Here is a 23,187-nt window from a genome sequence, read left to right as displayed (position 1 = left end):
TCAAAGAGTTCTGAATCCCACCAATGATAGAATTGGGCCAAACTTCCCACACAGATCCACCATGACCAACAGAAAATACTGTGTTTTCTGGTGGTCTTTGGTGACCCTTCTGACACCTCCTCATGACCCCCCAGGGGTTCCGACCTCCAGGTTGAGAAATGTTGTCTTAAGGCTATCCAGTCCAACTGCCTTCACCAGGGGAAGAAAACATAACCAAAGCCCTCCTGACAAAGAGGCATCCAGCCATAGATAGGTAGGTAGGTAGGTAGGTAGGTAGATAGATAGATAGATAGAGATAGATAGCTATCCTTCACACACACATATATGTATATGACAGATATAGTGTCATAGATTTGAAAGGGATCCCTAAAGAAGGACAACTATATGTTGCATGTTCCAGTGTCGGCAAACCAGACAATCTCTACATCAACACTGACAAAGAAACAACAAGAAATGCTGTTTACCCACAAGCATAAAGAAATTACATATATTAGAAACCAACACTTTCTCATTACTTTATTTTCCAGATCATCAGACTGGGCCACAGCAACACATGGCAAAGGATGGCTAGTATCATATAGAAAATGAAGAACAATGTGGTGCAAAGGTTTCGGTGCTGGACTGTAACTCTGGAAACCAGAATTCAATTTCCTGCTTAGCCAAGAAAAGCCTCTGGGTAACCCTGGATGAGTCACATAGACCCCATCTATACTGCCATATAAAATCCAAATTATTTGCTTTGAACTGGATTATATGCCAGTGTAGACTCATGGAATCCAGGTCAAAGCAGATAATGTGATAGGTTAACCTTAGTATTCCCATAAGGCAGAAATGACTCTAAGGCACACAAGCAACACCTAATAAAACACATGAGAACAATCTGAAAACATGTGATTCTCATATGACACATGTGATTCTCATATGACAGGTCATATGACAGGTTTTCTGTTTACATCTACTACAAAGAAATGTATTTAGATATACCACACATTCTCCCTATTCTTTAGCTTTCAGTTATTTTCAAAAGGAGTTATGCTTTAAGTAACAATACGTTATCAGGCTGTAGACACAGTCCTATATTTCTGCAATATTGCCAGACCCTGACATAACAGGATGTGCAAATGTACAGATATGTTGCTGAAATGGTAAGCAGTAAAAATGCAATGCTTCACTAAGTTTGTTCTCAAAGGAAGCAAAAGCGGATTTTGTTATCTGTGAAAACCAAGGCTAATTTTATTAATTTTCTTCCTGCTGCAAGGTGGTCCTTACAAGCAAGACAATTTTCTCTTCATCTGTACATGGAAAAAACTGTCTTTTCTGTAAAATAGCCCACTTTTGATTCATCATTCTTGAGAAGGCTCAACTGTTTGGAGTCTTGATGAGACCATTTTTGGAGAAGTTCAGCCCAATCTCCAGTGCTGGGAGGCAATGGCTGAATCAGAGAGACCCAGGGGTCACCCAGTCCAACTCCATTCTGCCATACCGGGATTCACAATCAAAGAACTCCTGACAGATGGTCATTCTGCCTCTGTTTAAAATCCACCAGAAAAGGAAACCACCATCACCTTCCACTGCCACACTATTGATTCCTGTTCAGCTTATGATCTACAAAGACTCCTAGATCCCTTTCACATGAATTATTTTCAGGTCAGTTGTCACTAGGGTTGTGCTTTCGGAGTAAACATTGGCTCATTTAGTGTCCCAGCTTTCATTGGGAGCCCTGATTGGTTTCTGGGGAGCTTCCCAAAATTGGGAGGGTGGTTTTCGGTTCTTTTGGTTTGGGGGCTTGTAAATCGTTCCTCTTGGCATCTGCTGTTTCTTACTCTAGAGTAAGAGGCGCTCAGCTCTAGGACCTGGCAGGACTGCACGCTTTCCAGACCTGCCTGCACTCCCTGCCACACACATCCTGCCACATTCTCAGAGAGAGTGTGTATAGCGGGGAACGCAGGCAGGCCCAGAGCGTATCTGCAGCTGAGCTCCAGGCCTGCCTGGTGCCTGCATGCCTCACCACACACACTCTGCCACACTATTCAAAAGTGAGTGTGTGTAGGGATGTGCAGGCAGGCCTGAAGGGTGCCTGTAGCTGGGCTCCAGGCCTGTCTGCTTGCATGCCCTGCCACATACGCACTCTTTTTCCAAGGCAAGGAGGCAAGTTTGGATGCACATGAAAGCAGGCTTTCGTGTTGAACAGATTTTCATTCGAGGAGGGGGCTTCCCGTTTTGCACTTTCGAAGAAAAGGAAAACGTGAAAGAAACAGTAGAAATGTTAGGAATGAATACTGTGCACAACTCTAGTTGTCACACATCCTATATCCCATATATTTTCTGTCTAATGTATTAATGTACATTTATCCCTGATTAAATTTATTCATATAATAAGACTAATGCAGAGTTTTCAAACTTTGGTCCTCCTAGTTTTGGACTTCATCTCTTAGGATCTCTGGGGGCCAGTCCACCCAGAATATCAAGGCAGAAAATCCCACAGTATCCACTTTGAACTGGAAAATATGGCAGTGTGGACTCAGATAACCCAGTTCAAAGCAGATAATGTGGGACTTTATTCAGCTTTGTGGAAGGGCCCTTAGTCTTTTGGGACCCAATCTGGTAATAGTATGATAGCTAGGTCCGGAAGCTCTGAGCATTACAGAGATGCTGCATCGCTCCTCCGGGAGCACTGTTTGCACAAGAGAGACTTAGCTAATGTAAGCCAGGCCGGAGACAATAATGTAGAAGGAATGTAAGGGTTCTGTAATGGTGAAACCCTAAACCTTACCCTAACCCTGAACTGTACGGTAAACCTAAGCCTAACCCCTTACCCAAACCCTTACCATAACCCTTACCCTAACCCTGATGCTAACCCAAACCCAAACCCTAAACCTTACCCAAATCCTAAACTGTACCTTAACTGTAACCCCTAACACTTACCCTAACCGTAACCCAAACCCTAAAGCTTACCCTAACCCTTACCCTAAACTGTACCTTAACCGTAACCCCTAACCCTAACCGTAACCCAAGCCCTAAACCTTGCCCTAACACTTATCCTAAGCGTCCCCACCATTCTATCCTTCCTTCACTCTCCCTGCTCTCACTCCCCCTCTTCTCTTCCCTTATTCACAGCCGCCTTTGCGGCATCTCCATAACGCTCGGAGCTTCCGGACCCATCTATCATACTATCACCCCCAATCTTTTGGCACTGAAGGACCCAATCTTGAGAATGGATTTGAAGAGCAACAGCTTGAGGAAGAGTGATTTCTCTTGCTTGAAAACAACACACCCCGACTCCAGATGCCACATTTACATTTGTTTGATAGTTTCAGATGGATGTTTCTTCCTCCCTGTAAGAAAAGGGAAGTCGAAACAGCACGCATCAAGTAACTGTGGCAACTTCAAAAGAAGTTAGGTAAGAACTCCTTTAAACTACTGACTTTACTAGCAGCTCTGCTCCTCTTCCCCTGCCTTGTGTGTAAGTGTGATGTGGAATTAAAAATCCCATTCTTTTAATTTACTTTCTCTCCCTTAATACTATCGAGAACAGATCTACGGAACACAAACAAAGAAATAGCACTTAAGGGAGAAGAGTGATTTGCCATGGAGGGAAGTCAGACAGGGCTGGCAACAAATACACTGACAGCCACTGAAAAATCAGATACGTTTAGATCAAACAGAGTGCATTCAGCCCCCAACCTCATTCTAGGCATTTTAGTTAAAGAATTAAAAATGCATCCTTGGGGCCCAAGCAAGGTTCTAAGAACAAAGAAACCGAAACACATAGAAGTATAACCAAAAATAGAAAATTCCATTTAAAACAATTGTATAATAAACATATATGATATAGTTGAAATTATCTCTCCCCACCCTCGCTTTCTCTTTTCTGCTGGCATTTTTCCTTCCACTTTTATAAAATACAGTTCCCATCTACACTGCCATATAATCTAGTTCCTGAATCCAGATTATCTGCTTTGAACTGGATTATATGGTAGTTTAGACTCAGATAATCTGGATTAAGAAACTAGATTATATCACAGTATACATCCAGCTGCAGGTGGCCCTCCACATCTAGTATGATTCTACAGTCAACTTCTGCTTGAGCACAGATTTCAAAAAACAGCATTTTTAATCAATTATGGTCTTGCACCTGTAATCGCATCCAAACAGAAGATTCAGATTTCCACAAATGGCTGAAAACATAGGAGTGTGTCTGCACTGTCACTTTCATCAAACTTCAGTTGTTGTGTTTCCATAGTATAGTATCCTGGAACTTGTAGTTTGGTGGGGGAGAAATCTAAGGGCTCTTCCACACTGCCCCTATATCCCAGGGTCAGATCCCAAATTATCTTCTTATCCCAGAATATCTGGCAGTGGAGACTCAGTTATTCCAATTTAAAGAAGATAATCTTGGATCAGATCCTGGGATATAGGGTGTGTTTTACTGAACTAGGTAAAGGTTGTCCCCTAATATTAAGTCCAGTCGTGTCCTACCCTGGGGGTTGGTGCTCATCTCCATTTCTAAACCAAAGAGCCAGCGTTGTCCATAGACAACTCCAAGATCATGTGGCCGGCATGACTGCATGGAGCGCCATTACTAAACTATAACCACAAAATACTGCAGCATGGAACAGTGAAAGTGGGATCAAACCATTTTAACTGTGCCCCTTCTACACTTCCATATAATACAGATTATCGAATCAGATAATCCACATTTTTTGCTTTGAACTGCATCATCTGAGTCTACACTGCCATATAATCCAGTTCAAAGCAGATAATCGGGATTTTATATGGCAGTGTATAAGAGGTCTGGCTAGTATGAGAATACATGGTAGAATATTGTATATACAGATTTCTAAGGTGGATCTACACTGTAGAATGAAAGCAGTTCAACACCACTTTAACTGTCATGGATCAATCCTATGGTATCATGGGAATTGTACTTTTGCAAGGCCTTGGGCCTTCTTTGCCAAAGAACCCTGGTGCCTACAACTCCCAAGGTTCAATAACATTGAGGTATGGCAATTGAGGTGGTGTGAAACTGTATTAATTCTATAGTGCAGACACACCCCTAGAAAGTTTCCTGGAACAGACTTTCAGAGCACAAATGAGAGGATAATTCAATCTGTTTTTGGCCGCTGTGCCCAGGATCAAATTGGAAGCAAGGTTATTTGTTTTACAATGCAAGGCACAAGTTGAGAAATCCAATTGTGTTTCATATGTAGAAAGAGTGAAACATCTGAGATAAATATTCTCTGAATCCATTAGGAATCAAAAAGTTGATTTAAGGACATAACAGTGGGTTGAAGCCTTGGAAATGCTAAACTGCAGAAGATTTAGATCCAGGAAAGTCATGCTACCCCTCTGTTTCTGCCTTTGTCAGACCACAACTGAAATCACACTGTGTCCAATTCTGGGCACCACAATTGAAGGGAGATGTCGGAAAGCTGGAATGGGTCCAGAGGAGGGTGACTAAAATGATCAAGGGTCTGGAGAACAAGCCCTATGAGGAGCAACTTAAAAAGCTGGGCATGTTTAGCCTGTAGAAGAGAAGGCTGAGAGGAGACATGATGAGGACCATGTATAAATATGTGAGAGGAAGTCATAGGGAGGAGGGGGCAGGCTTGTTTTTTGCTGCCCTGGAGACCAGGATGCGGAACAGGAAAGGAGATTCCACCTGAACCTTCCAGACCGTGAGAGCTGTTCAGCAGTGGAACTCTCTGCTTCTGAGTGTGGTGGAGGCTCCTTCTTTGGAGGCTTTTAAACAGAGGCTGGATGGCCATCTGTTGGGAGTGCTTTTGAATGTGATTTTCCTGCTTCTTGGCAGGGGGTTGGATGAGATGGCCTACAAGTTCTCTTTCAACTCTATGATTTTATGATTCTATGATGTTTAAACTCAAAGGAGTCCAGATGAGGAGTCTAAAAAAAGACTGATGGAATTCAGTGCAAAAGTAACTGGAAGCTCGAATTATTATTATTATTATTATTATTATTATTATTATTATTATTATTATTATGCAGTTTACTAAATTCAGATGAACTTTGTAAAGTTTTAAATGAGTAATTCCACTCCACGGTTTTCAGTTCTTGGACACAGTTCTAACAAGAGATAAAAATTGAGACAAAAACATCGTGTCTACAACATGTGGTAAGTGATTTGCATAGTTCGAACATTCCTCAGAAGACGTTATTATTGTTATATAAGAGTCATCAATTACACGGAAACTTTACAGCGCTGTCAACTCTCCAAAGATTACCTAAGGTTTAAAAATAGCTGTAGGAAATTATTGTCTCTTGCATTAGCTAATGACAGTGCTATAAAGATTCATGGGTACAAATGAAAAAAGATCTTGCAAGCCCATTATTATGTAGAACACCAAGAAAAACGAGCACCTATCAGTATTTAAGAGCTGATAGAAGCTGTTGCATGTTGAACATCCAGAACAGAGAGAAATATATGAAAGCTTGTGTAATCCTTTTTAGGGATTTCCTTTGGCTTGGTGCATCTTTGGGGTACTTTTTGCTCCCAAACCACTTAGAAAGCCACCTGAAATGATGAAAATATTCAAATATAATCATTCCACAAGGTTATGCTTAGCTTACTTCCCTTTTAGGTATAGAAATGTATGCATCATTGGTTCCCAACCTGTGCTCCGTGAACCACCAGTGGTCCATGAGAACTAAAATATGGTCCGCAACCTCACCATTACTACACCGTTCAACAAGAGTGACTGGTCTTGCAAAGCCTTCTTATAGTGCTGAGACTTATTAAGTCTTCTATGGGTGAGCAGGTGGTGATGACAGGATGGCATATATTCTGTATCAGAAACTAGAGCTGATGTGGTCTATTCAATGCAGTTTTCTGAATCAGCACCCCAAATAACCAAACCGAATCTAAAGTTGACTAAAAACCTGATTCATAAACATTTGGTATTAATGTTACAGAGTGGTCCCTGGTCAAAGTGGACCCTGGTCAAGTGGTCCCTGGTCAAAAAAAGGTTGGGAACCATTGCTATATACAATATAGACATATGACTATAGCATGACTTTCATACCCATGAGAACAGTATCTACAGTTTCACCAAACCACATTCCACAAAATAGGGCCACTCTAGTATTTTCTAAGTCCTCCAGGATGACTCTATGGCAACTTCCAGCAAGAGTCATTCATTTAAACAGCATTTCCTATTATCCACATTTTCTTGTTTTCCTCAGTTCAAGAACGTATTCCCTGAGGATATTGGGGTCATATTGTAATATATAGAAGTGTCATCACCAGAATCCAGATTCTCCATGAAAATGATGGAAATAAAACATGAAACCAAACTACAAATAGGGTTTTTTTTTCATATAGACCACACTAACTTGGCACAGATAAGTGCCATATTTAGATGGGCCACTTTAGATGGGCAGTCATCCATCCAGGATGCTTTCACAGATGGATTCCTGCATTGTTCCTAGGCTGTTTGGGAGTACCTTCTAACTGTATAGTTTGGGAGTACCTTCTAACTATACAATCTTGACTAGCATCCTGCCAATGTCTTATAATGGTGCATGTTCACCTGACATCTATGTTGTTTGGTCATCATGGAGGTCTATCAACCTCACACAATGACCAAGCAACCCTTAACCTGTTGTACACACCATGGCCAACCAGTGTGACTGGAGTGAAGCATCCAGCTATGGTCCTATGGCTGGACAAACAACAAGAATGCTGTTCTCCAAGGCAGTCACCAGCCAGCAAATGGCTATGTTGAGAGAGGTGAACAGGTTAAAAGGTGATTGATTGGATTAGGGAAGAGGATGTGTTTTCATGCTGTCTGGTTGAACTTTATACATGTTCTATTAGAAGAACACTTGTTTTAAGTGTTACCCAGTTTTACAGTGTTAGAGTTTCAGGTGAAATACCATCCCTCAAAATACTCTTTTAACACCCATTCAGTCTCAATCCAAAGGCTTTTGCCACTTATCAGTGGAGTGCTTCATGGTTTTGTCTATGCAGCCATTGAGTCCTTGCCCTTCTCTAGCAATTAGAGCACTTTTTATTTTGTTAAATAACCTATATTTTAAGAATCAATACAGTGGGTGAAGGTTGTGCTTAATCTCATAGCCCGAAACTGCACAAAACAAAGTGTGTATGCTTGGGAAATGGCTTGATGGGCATACTGAAATGTGCTGTACTCAGAAGACTAGAATATGGAGAATGGTGAACATTTGTTGAAGGTAGAAATCACTGTGATGTTGTAGGTTTTTCGGGCTGTATATCCATGTTCTAGAACATGGCAATACAGCCCGAAAAACCTGCACAACCCAGTGATTCCAACCATGAAAGCCTTCAACAATACATCATTGTGATGATTTGAAAGACTAAAAGGTAAGACTATTGATGACTGAAATAAGGAAGATTTGAAGTTTATAGATCAAAATTGCCACTTTTTATGTAGTCACCATAGTTGACATTAATTTATGCAAAAAGGAAGCATTGGTAGCACTCAACACCTCAACACCTCAAAGAGGAGAGTTTTCCAGTAGGGTGATATTGGATCGCTCTTCTGCCCACTTTGCCCCTGCCAACATGACAGAACTACTGAGGCAATGGCTACCAAAGTGACTAGCCTTCCTTCCTTCCCACCCAACCAACCCATCCCTACTTTGCTTTTCTTTCTCTTCTAATTAACCATAGAGAATCCGACACTATTCACTTAGACCAGCTGCAGGTCACCATGGACAAGAGGGCCAATATCTGGAACATGTCCATGACTTTCCATGTGGATCATGAAAAGTCTGTCCTGACAGACTCACTGGTGTGTGAAGCTGGCATTATTGCCTTGGCCCATACTGAACAAAATCTGATTCAAGAAAACAAGGGAAAATGAGCAGGAAAAGTGTACCACCATCAAGTTCACAGTAATCTCCAAGAAAACAAGGAAAAATGAGCAGGAAATCTGCACCACCATCGAGTTCACAGTAATCTCCCTCCCTCTCCCTCTCCCTCTCTCTTTACGAGCTTTCAGAAAATGACTTGGCATATAGAATACCACAATTCATACTTGGTGAATAGGGCCAAATAAACTGTCTAGACTATTTATGTCGCTATTACTTGGAAAATGAACTGGGCACCAAATTCAGTATCATGTATTCATCTGGACCTTGCTTCCAAATAATGATGTAAAAAACTGCAGTCAAAATCTAATGGTCACAAGGTTGAATTCAGCCTCAGTTTCTTAGATATCCTCCAGATATAACACATTATACATCAAGGGTTGCTAAGTGGTGACTTCAGACAATGATGGACTATAAGGCCCACCACACCAGATATAAGGGATGATTGCAGCTATAGTCTAGCAATTTCTGGAAGACAGCACATTCCTGTGACTTATCATAAAACAATTTTAACTCACACCCAAGAAAATGGTGGAAATTATCTTTGACTCTTCAAGTCACTCAACCAATCTGCTGTTGTCTGATATTTGATGCAAAACATCCTGATAATTGCAGTCTCTGTGCTCTTCTTAAAACATTCTAAAAGCATTTGCCAAGTTGCTAGTAGAAAATACTCTAACACCATTACCTATGAGAGTCAATGTGATGAAGTGAAAACTTTGGAGAACTGGTTTTGGTTCCCTATTTGGCCATGTAAACCAGCTATGTGACCTTTGTTGGACCAGTAAAAAACATTGATAGGTCACTTTATGACAGTGGTTCCCAACCTTTTTTTGACCAGGGACCACTTTGATCAGGAACCACTCTCCAACATTAGTACCAAAAGGGTTAACGAATCAGATCTTGGTCAACTTTAGATTCGGTTTGGTTATTTAGGGTGCTGATTCAGAAAATTGCATTGGATAGACCACATCAGCTCTAGTTTCTGATACAGAATATATGCCATCCAATAGTCACCATCTGCTCACCCACAGAAAACCATATTTAATAAGCCTTGGCACTATAAGAGGGTTTTGCGAGACCAGTCACTCTAGTTGTAATGGTGTAGTAATGGTGAGTCTGTGGACCATATTTTAGTTCTTGCTGACCACTTGTGGTCCATGGACCACAGGTTGGGAACCACCGCGTTATGGTCACCATAACTCAGACATTACTAGAAACAACAAAAACTATTTGTCTGTTTGACTAGCCAGTTCATAACTATATAGATGACAGCTTCCTTATGCAAATTGATAGATTGCAATCTTAGAAAAATGTAGACAAAGTGTAGTGTTGGATTGCGCCTCCCATAATTCCTCCCTATTGGCCATCTTGGCTAGGGTTGATGGTACTAATAATCGTACAATGCCTGCAGGGCTTCACTGTGCTCACCTATTTAGATGTTCAGATAGTATGGAAATGACTGCAGACAGGATGTTGCTGATTGAGCAAATATGGGCTGGAATTTTATTGTAGCACTACCACAATGTCACTACAGTGATATATATTACTTCTCCTGAAGAATCCCATTTTTTCCATTCGGTTTATGCATTCATCCTTTCCACAGCAGGGAAAGAACCATGACATGCCAGCTTCAAACAGCATTTTGTCTCAGCCTGCCTCAGCAGCCAACCTCCAGGTCTCCATTCAAGGAATCAGAATTTAATTTCTAAACTTCATTTCACAAGCATTAAGAACCAAAAAGATAATAGTACTATAAAGAAAACCCCTGAATGGTTGACAAATGTGTCAGCATTTCAACCTCTTCTTTTTAAAAAATCCAGAATTAGATGACTTTTCCCTGATAAACTATGAGCCCAGGAGGCAAACTTGTAATTGCACACAGTTTCAACAAGCTTTGTGGCACATGAATCATTTGGAAGCATCTGGTATACTATCATCCTCTGCAGCATACAAGTTTTATATCACGTAAATATGGAGGAATGGGTCAAATGCATTTCATGTTTCTTTTCCCAGAACATTGATCCTGAAATCAAAGATATTTAAAAGCTGAATAGACATTCCTCTCTAAAGGCATGTTATTGTTGTTTCTTAAAGCAACTTGGGTATCTTGGAAGGAGCTGAACAGATTGTGCTCTGGCACCACGAGATGCAGAGCCAACCTTAAGAAATGGGGCTACAAAGTGGAATCCACGACATGCGAGTGTGGAGAAGAGCAAACCACTGACCACTTACTGCAATGCAACCTGAGTCCTGCCACGTGCACAATGGAGGAGCTTCTTGCAACAACACCAAAGGTACTCCAAGTGGCCAGCTACTGGTCAAAGGACATTTAATAGAATACCAAGTCTGCAAACTTTGTGTTTTGTTTGTTTGTCTGTTTTTTTAATGCAATTCAACTGTTTTGGTTCGCTCCTGACACAATAATAAATAAATAAATAAAGCAGAATTTTGACAAGCACAAGATTGCTTTCTGATGGAAGATGCATCCATCATGATTCTATTGACATCTACAAAGATCTCCCCTTACGCAACCACACAGACAAAGGTGATGATAGGGAGTTGAGATTGGCCAACAAAGAAGAGAAAAACAGTCACAATTTGGTTAAAATGTAAGCTCCATTTATTTGTGTTCCTCTCCAATTTTATCAGAAGTTGTTTGGTTCCAAAGGTTATCTTTTCTAGGGAAGGAAGGGATCATTGAAACTATGGTTCCTGTATAGGAAAAATAACGTCAAATATGTTGACAAGCTGGAATGTGTCCAGAGGATGACTAAAATGATCAAGGATCTGGAGAACAAGCTCTATGAAGAGAGGCATGTTTATGAGTAGATGTTTACGTTTATGTCTATGAGTTTATGTTTATGAGTTGGACATGTTTAGCCTGCAGAAGAGAAGGCTGAGAGGAGACATGATAAGGGCTATGTATACATTTGTGATGGAAAGTTATGGGATGCAGAAAGTTATGGGATGCAGATGGAGACTGAGATGCAGAACAATGGCTTCAAATTACAGGAATGGAGATTCTACCTGGATATTAGGAAGAACTTCCTCGCTGTGAGAGCAGTTCAGCAGTGGAACTCTCTGCCCCAGATGCCACATTTACATTTGTTTGATAGTTTCAGGTAGATGTTTCTTCCTCCCTGTAAGAAAAAGGAAGTCGAAACAGCACGCATCAAGTAACTGTGGCAACTTCAAAAGAAATTAGTTAAGAACTCCTTTAAACTACTGACTTTACTAGCAGCTCTGCTCCTATTCCCCTGCCTTGTGTGTATGTGTGATGTGGAATTAAAAATCCCATTCTTTTAATTTACTTTCTCTCCCTTAGTACTATTGAGAACAGATCTACGGAACACAAACAAAGAAATAGCACTTAAGGGAGAAGAGTGATTTGCCATGGAGGGAAGTCAGACAGGGCTGGCAACAAATACACTGACAGCCACCGAAAAATCAGATACGTTTAGATCAAACAGAGTGCACCCAGCCCCCAACCTCATTCTAGGCATTTTAGTTAAAGAATTAAAAATGCATCCTTGGGGCCCAAGCAAGGTTCTAAGAACAAAGACACTGAAACATACAGAAGTATAACCGAAAATAGAACATTCCACTTCAAACCATTATATAATAAACATAGATGATATCTGAACATCAGGAAGAAGGAGATTCCATCTGAACATTAGGAAGAACTTCCTGACTTTGAGAGCTGTTCAGCAGTGGAACTCTCTGCCCCGGAATGTGGTGGAGGCTCCTTCTTTGGTGGCTTGTAAACAGAAGCTGGATGGCCATCTGTCGGGGATGTTTTGAATGCGATTTTTCTGCTTCTTGGCAGAGGGTTGGAATGGATGGCCCACGAGGTCTCTTCCAACTCTATGATTCTATGACTCTGTGATTCAAAGGGACCCAAAAATCATAGTTGAGTTATCCAAATGTGCTGTTACTACAGACCCTTCTCTGGGCAGAGTGGCAAAATGCAAGAGTCTGTTTACTGTTTTAATGTGATTATTGACTAATTATTAATCAATTTTAATCGAGGGGATCTGTTATTGTTTTTAGTTTTGCTTTTACCAGTGTTGAATTGTACTAGAGTTGTAAGCCACCTTGAGTCCCCTGTGTGGGAGAAAGGTGGGGTATAAATGAAGTAAATAAATAAAATAGTGGTGGCCCCTCACCTATGGAATTCACTCCCCGGGGAAATTAGATCAGCGACATCCCTCCTTTCCTTTAGAAAGAAATTAAAAACATGGATTTGGGACCAGGAGTTTGGGCAATCTGGCAGATAAATAAAGGACTACGACAATGGATAGGAATAGACAATGTGGAATGAAGTATGGACTCTGAGTTGGCGAACGCTGAGCATGAGATTGGTTATTGATTGTGATACATATTGATTGTTTTAATTGTTATAACTGTTTAACTGCTGTTTTTATAAGTTTTGTATTATTGTGTAGGCATCGAATTGTGCCTGTTTGTAAGCCGCCCTGAGTCCCCCCTCGAGGATTGAGAAGGGCGGGGTAGAAGTACACGAAATAAATAAATAAATAAATAAATAAAGAGTTCATCCTGGGAAAACCTATAAAAATCACATAAGCTTTATATTTTATCGGCCACCATATTTTTCTGGGCATTTGGGATGTAAAAACAGGGAAATGGTAATGATGATAATAATAATAATAATAATAATAATAATAATAATAATAATGCAGAAGACCACCTTACTGGGATCTGCACGCATTATTCACTGATACATCACACAGTCCTAGACACTTGGGAAGTGTCCGACATGTGATCCAATACAACAGCCAACAGAGTGTCTGCTGTGGACTCATCTTGTTGTGTTTCAAATAATAATAATAATAATAATAATAATAATAATAATAATATAATATATTTGTAAAGGGACTTAGAGCGGTTTCCAACATGTAAGGCAAACATTCAATTGCCAAAAAGAAACCATACAGACAATTACATCAAAATAACACATTTGACAACATAACACAATCTAATAAACTTAAAAGACAAGATAACAACAACCATCATTCTTTGCAATCAGGTATAGCTAGCATTTTTCCTTCTTTATAGAATTCATCAAAAATTTAGCATAGCTGGTTAATTGGCAGCTGCAGTAAATCTTACTAATTGAAAGGTGGCAGTTCAAAGCTGGGGTCAGGGTGAGCTCCTAGCCTTTAACCCAACTCCTGCCAACCTAGCAGATAAAAAACAACGATTGTGAGTAGATAAATAGGTACTGGGTTGTTGTAGGTTGTTGGAGGTCTCACTACCTCTGAGGATGCTTGCCATAGATGCAGGCGAAACGTCAGGAAAGAATGCCTCTACAACATGGCCATATAGCCCGAAAAAACCTACAACAACCCAGTAATTCCGGCCATGAAAGCCTTTGACAATACATAAATAGGCACTGTTTAAAAGTGAGGAGGTATTTAGGCACCCATAAGGAATGCCAGAAAATGCTGGTGATTTGATCGAAAAGGAGGAAGTTCGCAAACAAAAGCTCTTTGGCAGGGAAGATGGAGTGACAGCACCCCCCTCCCCATGGCCGGAACCAAGCACAGCCTCCAAGATAGGGGAAAAGCCTATATATACCGCTATGTACAGTTGTAAGTATGTTTAATGTCATTCAATGTTTGCTGTATATTAGGCCTGGGTAACAACGGAAAAATTTGTTTCTAAAATCGATTTGTATTTGGGTTTTTTTTTGTTTCGATATTTAAAATAATTACAAAATTTTCCTTTTAAAAAGTTCGATATTTACGAAATTTCGTAAATGGTAAAAAATTAACGAATCGATTTCCGAAACAATAACGAATCAATTCGTTAATGGCGGACGCGACCGCGAAATATGCTAAAAAACCTCCAAAACCTTCTGAAGCTTCCCTCTCCCTCTGTTGTTGACTGTTGGTGTGATATTATAAATTTTTTTCACTAATTAAACCATAAAACTGGCCCAGACATGCGGAAATAATAACGAAACGACCTCAAAACAATAACGAAACGAATACAATATCGAAATACGAAGCATTTACAAAACGTTTTTGAAAATTCGTTTTTTTTAATAATTGCTCCAGAATGGTTCGTTATCGTTTTGTAATTGAAAAAATTAACGAATTATTAACGAATTACGAATTAACGAAACGAAACCGCCCAGCCCTACTGTATATATGTTCTATGATTCACCCTGAGTCCCCTTCAGGGTGAGAAGGGTGGAATATAAATAGTGTAAATAAATAAATAAATAAATAAAATCACAATTTTGGCCTCAAAACTTGCCCTCAAATTACACACAAGGCTGGCTTGGATAGGAGTATATACGGTAAGATGAAACTTTGTATCAGCCAAGCAAACAAAAAAAAATGCACTTACATTCCTGTGTCCAAGTATTAGGAGAAAGGATAGATATAAATGGCACAAATAACTAAATTAAAACGGAGCAAGACAATCTGGATATATAACCCTACTGGGACCTTCAAGCCTTCGAAACCAGACAATGTTTCTTTGTGTCTTCTCTTTTTTAAAGGATTATTTTAATCTCATTATTTTTAAGCCAGTCTCATGATTATTATTTTTTTTCCGGCTGAATTAGGCACTTGAGTGATTTTCCTTCTATAACAGGAACTTTTGTGCAGGTACCAATTTCTCCAATCTTCCTCTGTTTGCTTCCAAATACCAGGCACGACCTGAAAAGAGCACGAGATCCCTCTGATATGAAAACCGCTTAACACGATTACAATCAACCCCGGCTTTTTATTCTCGGGTTTCTCTCTCCAGCTTTGGAAGACAAACTTTAAATTAAAAAATAACCCCACAACTTTGCTAGCTTCGTGGAACTATTGCAGGGGCAATCATTTATTTCTTTATTTTTATTCACTGCACACAAAAAAGGCCTTTTTTACGCTTTTTACATTGTGATAAGTCTAAAAACCAGAATTCAATTGCTGGCATTTAGATAGGTTCTTATCTGTGATCACTGGTCAGAAAAAAAACAGCAAAATAAGCTTGCAGGCCAGAGGGGAATACCCACAGACCATATTTTATTTATTTATTTATTTATTATATTTATATTCCGCCCTTCTCACCCCACAGGGTACTCAGGGCGGATTACAATCCACATATGCATGGCAAACATTCAATGCCATTTAGACATACAACATGTATAGACAGACACAAAGGCAATTGACATTCCAACATTTCTGGCTTCATGAGGGTATGCTTCAAAGGGGCGAGATGCTACTTCACCATCTACTTGTGACACTGAGTCCTTGATGAAGTACTTCCTCATTCTTATGTACATTGCTGGAAGGTTTTATAGTGTTGTAAATTAGTTAAATTAGCCTCCCTGCATAAAGCGGTACCTAAATTTCCTACTTGACAGATGCAGCTGTCTTTCGGGATGCATAGGTCAACAGCAAGATGGACTACTAGTGGGCGGGAGCTCACTCCGACATACAACATGTATAGACAGACACAAAGGCAATTTGACATTCCAACATTTCTGGCTTCACGAGGGTATGCTTGATTCTGGCCAAAGGGGCGAGCTGCCACTTCACCGCCTACTTGTGACACTGAGTCCTTGATGGAGTACTTCCTCATTCTTATGTACATTGCTGGAAGGTTTTATAGTGTCGTAAATTAGTTAAATTAGCCTCCCCGCATAAAGCAGTACTTAATTTTCCTACTTTACAGATGCAACTGTCTTTCGGGATGCATAGGTCAACAGCAAGCTGGGCTATTAGTGGTCGGGAGCTCACTCTGACCTGGGCTGGCTTTGAACTCATGATCTCTTGGTCAGTATTTAATGCAGCTGGCTACTAGCTAACTGCACCACAGCCCGGTCCATACAGTTCACAGCCACAAAGCCAGGAGTAAATTAATAATAATAATAATAATAATAATAATAATAATACCTATTTTTATTCCTCGCCAACCATCTCCCCAAGGGGACTTGGGACAGCTTACAAGGAACAAGCCCAAACATTACAAATAGAACACAACCAATTAAAAAAGCATCTGATAAAATATAAAAACAATCACCATTATAAACAACATCAAAACAATATGGCTGAGAAAAAGAAACACAGCTGAGGTTCAGGCTCCATGAGTGCAAAACATCCTGTTTACATTACTGATCATGGTCTTGTGTTCTGGCAAGAGAAGGGTCATAGAATCATACAATAATAGAGTTGGAAGAGACCACATGGGCCATCTAATCCAACCCCCTGTCATGCAGGATAAGCACAATCAAAGCACCCCTCACAGATGCCCATCCAGCCTCTGCTTCAAAGATTCCAAAGCAGGAACTTCCACCACACTCCCCTGATTTTTTTTTTTTTTGTCGTGTCAGGAGCAGTCGCTTCTGGTGTGAGAGAATTGGCCGTCTGCAAGGACGTTGCCCAGGGGACGCCTGGATGATTTGATGTTTTTATCATCCTTGTGGGAGGCTTCTCTCATGTCCCTGCAGGAGAAGCTGGAGCTGATAGAGGGAGCTCATTTGCCTCTCCCCGGATTTGAACCTGCGCCATCGGGGGCTCCACTCCACTGTTGAACAGATCCTACAGTCAGGAAGATCTTCCTAATGTACAGGTTGAATGTCCTTTCTTCTAATTTGAACCCATTGCTCCGAGTCCTAGTTTCAAGGTCAGCAGAAAATAATCCTAGATTGTTGTAGGTTTTTCGGGCTGTATGGTCTCACAGTCTCTGAGGATGCCTACCACAGATGCAGGCAAAACGTCAGGAGAGAATGCTTCTAGGACATGGCCATACAACCTGAACAACCTACAACAACCCAGTGATTCCGGCCATGAAAGCCTTCGACAATACATAGAAACCAATCCTGCTCCCTCTTCCTTATGACACCCTTTCACATATCTATACATGGCTATCCTGTTCTGTTTCTTTCCCCATTCTATGTATTGTTTTATCAACATCCTTCACTTCCTTCCTCTTTCAAGAAAGTTTTCTTTGAAGCTGGTATATCTCAAGCATTAGACAAGAAAGACATTATCTTGGACTACTGCTCCCCTTCTTTCCCATTGTCTTTTGGACACCAAATGAAACTGGAGGCAACCCGTGTGAGGACAGTCACTTCAGAACATGGAAGAGAGTGAAGGAACTCCATCTGGCTCTGCACTGTACAATCAATGCGGTTTGGCACCACTTTAACTGCCATGGCTCAATGCTATGGGTCAAATCATAGAATCATGGCGTTGGAAGAGACCTCGTGAGCCATCCAGTCCAACCCCATTCTGCCAAGAAGCAGGAAAATTGCATTCAAAGCACCCCCGACAGATGACCACCCAGCCTCTGTTTAAAAGCCTCCAAAGAAAGAGCCTCCACCACTCTCTGGGGCAGAGAGTTCCACTGCTGAACAGCTCTCAAGTCTTAGAATTTGCGCTTTGAGGAGGTTCCAGGACTCTTTGGCAGAAAAGGCTAAAGATCTTGTAAAATTACAACTCCGTGGCAGTCAAAGTGATGCATTCATTCCACATTGGAGATTTACCTCTAGTTACAACAGGCAAAGCTTTACAATTCGGGATCTATAGACCACAACTGGTGAACCTAAGACTGAGAATCTCTACCATATTCTGCACAAACTTATTAAACTCTCTTCAAAGCAAAAAGAACTGAAGAAAGACAAAAGATCAGATTCACTTAGTGGCAGTTACTAATACAAGAGCACAACCTCTATTACTATAATGTGCCATTTCTGACCTATGGTGATCCTAAGGCTTTTCCACAGGATGTTCTTGGCAAGATTTACTACCACTAAAATTAGAAGAACTTTGGATCATGGTCTATGCATCACATGAGGGCAGACAGCATAAACACACATGGGCCTCTCCTACTCCATTCCTTACATATCTTACTCCATGAAATGAAGTTACTGTATAAATTCTGAAAGGACAACCTCAATACTGTGATCTGGTAACCCACTGTGGGCCCTTCCACACAGCCATATAGCCCAGAATATCTAGGCAGATAATCAACAACATCTGCTTTGAACTGGATTATCTGAGTCCAAACTGTCATAATCCAGTTCAATGTGGATTTTATACAGCTGTGTGGAAGGACACTGATTCAGCTGCATTTAACTAGATCGGTGGTTCTCAACAATCCTAATGCCGTGACCCCTGAATACTCCCCAACCATAACATTGTGATCCCCCAACCATAAAATTATTTTCGTTGCTACTTCATAACTGAAATTTTGCTACTGTTGTGAATTGTAATGTAAATATTTGATATGCAGGATGTATTTGTTGCAAATAGTCAGGTCCAATGTAGAAGACACAATAACATTACACCCAGGCAAGTGGAAAAAGAACAGAAAAACTTTACTCTTATCAGCAGAGTTAAAACATAAACTTGCAATGTTGCAAACAAAAACAAACATTGCAACAAACTTACATAGTCCTTGTAAGTAATACAGAATAAGGCTTCTTCATCGTCATCCAAATGAGAGAGCAGTAGAAATGAGTGAGCAAAATGCCTGAGCAAAGGCTCCTCAGAGCAAAGCTGAACTGTATTCTAAAACCCATACAATTATACCTCACCAGGTGTGGTCCAAACTTACTAGTTAACCTACATTAACAGCTGCACACAATAATCAACAGTATAAGGTTTTCTATAACAGACGCACATACATACTTGATCCTGTTACAACTTACTGTAACAGTATTTTCATTCACTGGACCAAATTTGGCGCAAATACCCAATACTGGTAGGGTGGGGGGGGGGAGGAGATTGATTTTGTCATTTGGGAGATGTAGTTGCTGGGATTGGTTTATTGATTACTTCCAATATTTTTTACCCTGTTCTTCTCAACCCCCGAAGGGGGACTCAGCGTGGCTTACAACAGCAACAATTCGATGCCAACACATACAGAATACATACACAATGTATCACAACATTACACATTAAATAAAACCATTAAGTTAAAATCCATTTTAAAACATTATTAACAACATGTAGCCAAATCTAATCTAATTCAACATCCCAAGACTTTGTCAGAGCTTTTCATTCAAGAATACATTTTCCAAATTTCTAAAACGAGGCCATGACCTATGTTGCAGCCTTTGTGTCATTTTCCCCACTTCCCACTCCGCCCTTTCCTTCCTTTGGTTGTTGTTAACACAGTATCCTGTACAAGAAATCCACAAAGCATGCTATTTTGTGTTTTCTTGCCTGCTCTTAAAATCTGTGAGTGTTTCAATTTAGAAAATAAAAAAATAATGAACCAAGGCAGCTTCAAGTACTTTATAGACAGATCAATTCACTTGAAAACATTATGTTCCTTGCCTCTCTTTTTTGCTGCATATCCATGAATTATCTCCATGAAGGAAAATTCCTCTTGTACATTCACGCTTAATAGATAAAATTGCTGGATGGTTCATAGGAGCAAGCTTTCAAGGAATGCTTGCTTTAATGTCTTTCTACTCCTAACTGCAACCAATGAGAAAAGGCGTGGAATATGGCCTTCCAGGGCATCTCTGTTTTATGACTTTTGGTCCAGACTGTGAAAGCTAAAACTAAATCAAGGTGCAAGCATTCACACAATACTAGTACCTGTATCTATTGAACCCCCGATGACACAATGGGTTTAAACCCTTGTGCTGGCGGGACCGAAGACCAATGAGTCACAGGTTCAAATCTGGGGAGAGCATGGATGAGCTCCCTCTGTCAGCTCCAGCTTCCCATGCAGGGACATGAGAGAAGCCTCCCACAAGGATGATAAAATATCAACACATCCAGGCATCCCCTGGGCAACGTCCTTGCAGACGGCCAATTCTCTCACAACAGAAACAACTTGCAGTTTCTCGAGTCGCTCCTGACATGCACACACAAAAAGTACCTTTATCTCTCAAAGCAGTAAACTCAAGCAAGATTCTCACTGGCTTAGACTTCTTCCACCCCTCTCCCCCCGCCTATGTTGTTGAAGTTAATGGGATTGAAATCAGATTAAATGTAAATCAGGACAAAGGAAGGCTAAACTGCTCACTGCTGTCACAATGTAGACATGAGACAAACGTATCTTGCAATGTCTTTAAACATGTTTTCAACTAATGCTTTGCTGTGTGAACTACAGCATCACTGCAGATATTTCAGAAGGTGGTGGCTTATCAGTGGCAGTGCTAAGATTGGTCTCACCCAGTGCAGTAACTCATGGTGTCACTTCCATGGACCTCCTTCTGGACCAGAGCAGACATGGATGAGCAGAGCCCAGCTACAGATCTTGGTTTTTAGGCAAGACTAGTTAACACAGTGGTTCTCAACCTTCCTAATTCCACAACCCCTCAATCCAGTTCTTCATGTGGTGGTGACCCCCAACCATAAAATTGTTTTAATTGCTACTTCATAACTGTAATTTTGCTACTCTGGTGAATTGTAATATCTGATATGCAGGATGTATTTTCATCCACTGGACCAAATCTGGCACAAATACCCAATATGCCCAAATTTGAATATATGTGGAGTTGGGGGGGGGGGTGATTTTGTCACTTGGGAGTTGTAGTTACTGGGATTTATAGTTAACCTACAATCAAAAAGCATTCGAAACTCCACCAGTGATGGAATTGAACCAAACTTGGCACACAGAACTCCATGACCAACAGAAAATGCTGGAAGCGTTTGTGGGCATCGACCTTGAGTTTTGGAGTTGTAGTTCACCTATATCTAGAGAGCACTGTGAACTCAAACAATGATGGATCTTGACCAAACTTGGCATGAATATTCAATATGCCAAAACTTCTCACACAGAAATCCCATAACCAACAGAAAATACTGTGTTTTCTGATGGTCTTTGGTGACCTCTCTGACATCCCCTCGGGGGTCCTGACCCCCAGGTTGAGAAACACTGACTTAACGGGAGCCATCTATCTTCAAGTATCAATGTCTTCTGTCCTTCCTGTGTCCTGAGTTTGTTTATAATAGCTTTCAGTGTCCCAAAGCCCTCCTCCAGTCCTTTCCCTGTAATAGAGAACTTCCCATTGAACTCTGCTCACCTCCGTGGTATTATTATTGGGTTGTTGTAAGTTTTTTGGGCTGTATGGCCATGCTCTGGAAGCATTCTCTCCTGACATTTCACCTGTATCTATGACAGGCATCCTCGAGGTTGTGAGGTCTGTTGGAAACTAGGAAAATTGAGTTTATATATGTCAAATTATTATTATTATTATTATTATTATTATTATTATTATTATTCCAACTCAACAATTCTACCATCCTGTAACCTGTGAATCAGGAAATTCCTGGCTCAAAACTACCTGTTGTGGTGATCTTCCTCCCTCTTTCTTATTATTTATTTATTATTTATTTCGAGTACTTCTACCCCACCCTTCTCAACCCCCTAGGGGGGGGGGCTCAGGGCGGCTTACAAATGGCACAATTCAATGCCAACAATTCAACAAATAAAATACATAGCAACGGTAATCACAAATAGTTAAAAACAATCAATTAATACAATAACAACTAAAAGAAAGCCAATCTGGTGGCTAACGTTCATCGAGTTCTAAAAATCCATAAGTCCATTCAGCATTATCATAGGATTTTCCAATCTCTGGTCGTCATTACCTTGTCAGTCTGCCAGATTACCCAAAGGCCTGGTCCCGTATCCATGTTTTCAACTTCCTTCTGAAGGAAAGGAGGGATGTCGATGACCTAATTTCCCTGGGGAGTGAATTCCACAGGTGAGGGGCCACCACTGAGAAGGCCCTGTCCCTCATCCCACCAGTCTCACTTGTGATAAAGGTGGGGCCGAGAGCAGGGCCTCCCCAGAAGATCTTAAACTCCAAGGTGGGACATAGAAGGAGATACGTTCGGGCAGGTACGCTGGGCCAGAGCCGTATACCTCTACCTCAGTCTCTACACCTGCAAAATGGGGACAGGTTATTCATCAATCCTACTACAAAGGTGACGTGTCAAGCACTCTGCCACTCCTTCCACATCCAGCCAAAAGTTATGGGATGAGAAAAGCTTTGCTGAAAAGTTGAACAAAACCCTGCCTTTCCCAAAAGGATGGCAGCAGCATAAACCAGTTGCAACAGAGTCTTGCCACAACAAGAAAGACCCTTGTGGCAAGATTTAATACAACACATTTTACTCTATAGACCATTTCACTGAATGCACGAAGAACCCATGAGTTTTGCCATTCTTTTGTAGCCTTTGCTATTGCATGAAAGAATAGATATGCCTACCATCCTGAAAGGTTTCCTCGGCACATACTCCATGCAGGGTGTGAATAAACTTAATAATGTGACATCACACCCAATCACTTTCGGCTCCTCTAACCTGCTTCCCTCCCTGATCAAGA

At 40.8% G+C, this 23,187-nt stretch overlaps 1 protein-coding gene across 3 annotated transcripts in view; it reads right to left on the bottom strand.

The window, feature by feature from the left end:
• ST3GAL1 (ST3 beta-galactoside alpha-2,3-sialyltransferase 1) overlaps nt 1-23,187 on the bottom strand; it is a 190,750-nt gene that overhangs the window by 144,773 nt on the left and 22,790 nt on the right. The window contains exon 2 of one of the 3 annotated variants that reach the window (XM_067467278.1): nt 11,899-12,011. The exons of the other annotated variants lie outside the window; for them this stretch is intronic. The gene's annotated coding sequence lies outside the window, so the exon portion shown is untranslated. The remainder of the gene's footprint in view (nt 1-11,898; nt 12,012-23,187) is intronic. 3 annotated transcript variants of the gene reach the window in all.

Source organism: Anolis sagrei, chromosome 4 (assembly GCF_037176765.1).
Source record: "Anolis sagrei isolate rAnoSag1 chromosome 4, rAnoSag1.mat, whole genome shotgun sequence".
NCBI classification, from domain to species: Eukaryota; Metazoa; Chordata; class Lepidosauria; order Squamata; family Dactyloidae; genus Anolis; species Anolis sagrei.
Note: the sequence above shows the minus strand (reverse complement) of the source record. Positions and strands in the feature narration are given on the sequence as shown.